This window comes from Priapulus caudatus, unplaced genomic scaffold (assembly GCF_000485595.1).
Source record: "Priapulus caudatus unplaced genomic scaffold, Priapulus_caudatus-5.0.1 Scaffold2257, whole genome shotgun sequence".
NCBI classification, from domain to species: Eukaryota; Metazoa; Priapulida; class Priapulimorpha; order Priapulimorphida; family Priapulidae; genus Priapulus; species Priapulus caudatus.
In genome coordinates, this window is record NW_014579318.1 from 8,706 (window position 1) to 14,471 (window position 5,766).

A 5,766-nucleotide genomic window follows, 5' to 3' on the forward strand; every position below is an offset into this window, starting at 1 on the left:
ATATTGCATGACACTCTAGACTCTAGGGCATCGAGATCACAAATTGTAAATTGACCAAAATCGAAGATGAACGGCGGCGGCCATCTTGAATTCCAAGAAATGCTCAACGATGCACAGGTAGCAACCAAGCTAAATCAGCTCTTCTAACTATATAGAACACATTTCCATGAAAAAAGTTTAGTGTAATTAACATTGCAGGGTCCCATATAGGACATATAGGGCCGGCAAACCGATTATAGGCGTAGGCGTTCACAGGGGAAAGGAAAAGCGGGAAGTATGAGAGGTTAAAGAAAGAAAAATGGAATAAGAAAAATTCACCTACCTTTTTATAATTAAAATAAAAAAGCGTACGCTTCCGCATCTTCGGTGGGGGTGGTTCTTACATGTTAGATAGTGAAGTTGATGTAGCGCGTAATCAAAGCAGACGACATAACCAAATCACGTGTGAAATCTCGCGCTGAATGTTACAATCGAGTACAATCATACGGGACCATATGAGACAAACAAACTCGCTGGATAATACGTTGCTAGTTTGCTACCACCTGATAATGCATCAAAACGTCTTAAGTGCATTTGAGATTTTATTCAGTATCAAAACTCTACAGTTTTTGTTACACACAGTTACAGTATCACCACGCTTGCAGCCTATATCTATCTGTAACTATTACATAGGTGCCATTTGTGAACATATGAATAATAATAAGTGTAACATAGTATAATAACCATGAATTCTGACTTTTGCAGGTTAAATTGACAAGACAAGACAAGTTGGAAGGTGCACACGACATTTTTGTTTGCATAACCTTTGGCATTACGGTTCATTGGCATTAATTTCACTGCTAGAAACCTCTCTTTAAGTAAGTAATATCCTCCTAAGTACGTGACTCGCATGACACTATATTGAGAGTCGAGTACGATAATAGCTCATAGCGTTAACAAATGTTAGGGTAATCAGAATTTTGATGACTGAAATGTTATGATAACTATTATAATTCATTTAAAAAAATTCACCATGACTGACCTGACAACTAATCACGTCAATTTACAGTTTAGTATAAACAGTTATAATATTGTAAGGTAAATTAACACTACAGTTAGAATTCTTACATTGCATTAATTATACTTTATTCACTTTTCCATTGATGAATTGTAGCTAGAATATGGGATGATCACTCTAGGCACAAAATTTGTAATAAAAATGAGAAATNCCGAATCTGAGAAGGCGCATCACAACAGATCGCACTATATGGTTTCTCTCCCGTGTGAGTTCTCAGGTGTGTCTTCAGATTACGCCCGATGTTGAGAAGGCGGCATCACACAGCTCGCCACTTATACGTTTCTGCTCGCCGTGTGATTGCTCATGTCGTGTCTTCAGACTACTCGATTGTGGTGAAGGTAGGCATAACACAGTCTCACACTTACTACGGGTTCTCTCCGTGTGAGTTCTTCATGTGTGGCTTCAGAGCACTCGAATCTGAGGTAAGCATCACACAAAAAAACATCGCACGTTATATGGGTTTCTCTCCACGTGGTGAGTCTCAGGTGTGTCTTCATATAGCCCAAAATGGAGAAGGCAGCATCACACAGCTTCGCACTTAGTACGGGTTTCTCTTGAGTGTGAGTTCTCAGGTGTCCTCTCACAATGACCCAGGAGGGAGAAGGTACATCACACAGATCACCTTATATTGGTTTCTCTCCGCGTGTGAAGTAATCTGTGTTTCCTTCACATTACCCGATACTGAGAATGCGGGCATCACACAGCGCGCACTTATATGGTTCTCTCCCGTAATGACTTCGTCATGTTACGCCTTCGCACTACCGTCAGACAGGACTAAGGAAGCCGTCACATCAGTTCGCACTCATAATGGATTTTCTCCGGATTAATTCTCACGTACTCCAATCGTTTGGCTTTCAGGGAAAGCTGCCACACGTAGCTGGTAAACACACGTCACTGTTTACCGTGTTTGTTTGCTTGCGTAGACTGCCTGTCTCACTTGTAGAATCTCACGTCCTACCTATAGGCCGCTCTACAAATTAGTATAAGAGAATACAAAATAAATGCATTGAAGCCTGCGTATTGATGTAGAACAAAATACTGCCAAAGTTTTGTTTTGCAATATATACTGTTTAATGCTGGCATAATCGGAATTATTATCATCCAAACATCACGCCGCCATTTAACAACTGTAAGGTCAAGCACATTATATCAAGAGCCCAATTTACCCCAAGAGCGTACAACGCTGAATATAGGAAAAGCCTAGGGCTTGAACTAACGCGTTGCCCGCCGCCGAGCCTAGTAGAAATCAGTAAGGCTAGTAGAATGTTGGTCTGACAGCCTGTTTGGCGAGTGAATTTTTATATTCATAATGCGCGCGTCTTCATTTTAGCATTACGGCCAGGTGCAACACATATGCGCTGCAAACGTACATGTGTCTAAGACCAGCATTTGTCTGGCTCCTTGATACAAAGTGATAACATCACGTGTTTAACAAACACAATGTTTCGTTATATTAACACCAATGTTTTTAACAGCAATTAATTAACACAATGTTTCGTGTCAATATTTCAAATTTTACGCTCCATCTGTGACTTGACACAAGCTGTTTAGTAATGTTAGTAATGTTAGAGTATTATTTAGTACTATTAGTACAACATTAGTTTATCCCTCCCACATTAAGTGTTATGAAATAAATTTCATGGCAACCTTTTAATTACTATTATTATCGTCATTGAATTTGAAGTCCTGGCCTTCTGGCTGCTACTGAAGAAGTGTGTGGTTCTCTCTATGAAGCATCATGGAGTTCGAGTGCTTTGAAAAGACACATGAGAACTCACACGGGAGAGAAACCATATAAGTGTGAACTGTGTGATGCCGCCTTCTCACAATCGGGTAATCTGAAGACACACATGAGAACCCACACGGGAGAGAAACCATATAAGTGCGATCTGTGTGATGCCGCATTCTCAGAATCGGGTTGTGTGAAGAAACACATGCGAACTCACACGGGAGAGAAACCATATAAGTGCGATCTGTGTGATGCTACCTTCGCACAATCAGGTAATCTGAAGACACACATGAGAACCCACACGGGAGAGAAACCATATAAGTGCGATCTGTGTGATGCTACCTTCGCACAATCAGGTAATCTGAAGACACACATGAGAACTCACACGGGAGAGAAAACGAAGAAGAAAATGACGAAAAAAAAATTATTTAAATGTAACATTTGAAGTGAAGAGTTAGCTCTAAAAACACCCTATAATCACACATGGCCATGCATAATAACTCTAGGGCGATGTCGTACAGATGTCAGCAGAAAGTACATCTCGAACTGTCAGACTCACATGCAAGATCAGATTGGCTCTATGAAGAAGCGAGCATACTGCACACATGGGAACTGGAGCAGTGTGGAATACCTACTAATGCAACTCAATTGTTACAGTTTATTTCCAAAGTGGAAGCTGGACTAGGAATTAATTGAGAAAGTATTGAAACCTTTAAGGTATATTACTACTTGACTGTTTCATGTTTTTTGAGTGTTTTTAATCTACCTAACATGTGGCCATGAAAGCTTTTTGTAAATAACCGTACGTTTGAACACTGGTCTAATAATACGCATTGCCGTATTATGATTCAGCAGCGCAGTTAGTATAATTGTGAGTGAAACTATGCACGCGCGGTAGCTGGCGCAGGCTATTATATGCACGGCTATACGTGGTAGGAAAGTGTACCGGCTCTTATATCTCGCGAACGAGTTAAGTGACATTTCTAGAAATGCTACCTGTCATAAACACATGTCGTAGCTATAATCTACGTGAGTGTTGAGTTTAATAAAGCGCGGTTAGTTTAATCAGAGTGAAAATATGCACGCGCGGTATCGCGCATAAGCTGTTATACGCGAGGCTATGGGTGGTAGGAATGTATACTTGCTCTTATATCTCGCGAACGAGGTGAGGGACATTTCTGGAAATTCTCCCAATCATAGACACATGTCGTAGCTATGATCTACGTGAGTGTTGAGTTTAATAAAGCGCGGTTAGTTTAATTAGAGTGAAAATATGCACGCGCGGTATCGCGCATAGTCTATGTTATACGTTGAGCTATGCGTGGTAGGAAAGTATACAATAAAGAGCGGTTAGTTTATGTGATATTTTCTGAATTTCGTGATTTATTAGCTAATGTAGCTTCTTTGAATAACATTTTCTTCAAGCAAATAGTTCATTTTATTTCGTGAGAACCCGTCTGTTTTCATTGCGAGCATAATATTCAATTATGCCCTTGTATTCGATGCTCGTTCGGCACACATTAATTGTAAAAAAACTAGAACAACGTTCAAATTGACGAAAGGTTGTGTGCTTACAACTGTTTATTTTTGCCTTGTTTACATTTTCTATGTAATAATTATTAAGAAATTTAGTAGGAAGATACAGTATTTGAACGATTACACAACTATTTGAACCTATTCCTATGATCTAACTTCAGTAATAGTTATCGGTATTAGTATTATGGGGAGGGTATGTGACAATGCATAATAACTCTAGGGCGATGTCGTACAGATGTAAGCTGAAAGTTCATCTCGAACTGTCAGACTTACATGTAAGATCAGCTTGGCTCTGTGAACAAGCGAGCACACTGCAAGCGTGTGAACTGGAGCAGTGCGGAATACCTACAAATGCAATTCAATTGTTACAGTTTCTTTCCAAAGTGGAAGCTGGACTAGGAATTAATTGAGAAAGTCTTCAAACCTTCAAGGTATACAACCGGACTGTGTTATGTTTGTGTTTATGTTTATTTTTGGGTGTTTTGAATCTACCTAAAATGTGGCCATGAAAACTGTGATGGAGCACGACGATACGGCCTCGATACAATTGTTTTCAGTTAGCATTTGCATACAATTCTGAATAGTAGATAACTCAGACACCAGGCGACGCCACATTACGGTTCATCATTGCATAACAACACTTGATTGGTTGAACCGGAGCTAATCACCAACACGCTCTCTCAGTGCTGCAATCTGACCACGCTAGACGAATTTTCTAAGAAAGATGTTCGAAGGAGGTTATTTCTCCATTTAACGGAGACAGCTGAAAAGTAAGCATTGTATTCTGATTTTAGAATGGTTTAGAAGTATGACGAACGCAGAATGAGTAAATATACTGTTGATATATTTTGGTATAGAGAGATAAAATGCAGTCTCAAGTTTGACCGCCATTGTCTTCACTCATATCTTACTTCTCACACTGTAGAATTAACGAAGTGTCTAGGAGTAACATGTAAGCCATGGAACTTGTTCGTGCCAGTGGGATTTATCCCAAATACCTAGTTTATTTTGCACCGTAATGCCTTCACATTTATGCTGTAACTGATGGGATATCTTAGGCGACAAATTGCCATGAACATGTACATTTTATATATTTAAGGTAAAAGGTAACTGGTTGTTTTAGGACATCGGTAGCAGAACCAGACCTGCTTGTACACCAACGCACGAATAGCCGGTGACACCACTCCTTGTAAGAATGTGTTTATTATGATAGTATTTTCTTCTTTCAATGTTTACTTATGCAGTGGATCAAGTGATTCCGGTAGTTGTTTGGAGGCATGCAAAATGGCTTTAAACTCTTAAGTAAATAGATAAGTAACAGACTAGGCCATAAGGGATGAGTTTGTTATCATTGTGGCGGTGGCACCGGTCGCTACCTCACAATTACCTAGCTGGGAACCGTGGTTTCCCAGTGACCCACGGGCAGGGTGTGTGTTAATATTCT

At 39.9% G+C, this 5,766-nt stretch overlaps 1 long non-coding RNA gene across 1 annotated transcript in view; it reads left to right on the forward strand.

Annotated features, from left to right (window-relative positions):
* Nucleotides 1-5,766, forward strand: part of LOC106818460 — a 15,814-nt gene that overhangs the window by 1,379 nt on the left and 8,669 nt on the right. Inside the window, exon 2 of the long non-coding RNA XR_001395225.1 lies at nt 745-857. This is a non-coding gene — a long non-coding RNA (uncharacterized LOC106818460). The remainder of the gene's footprint in view (nt 1-744; nt 858-5,766) is intronic.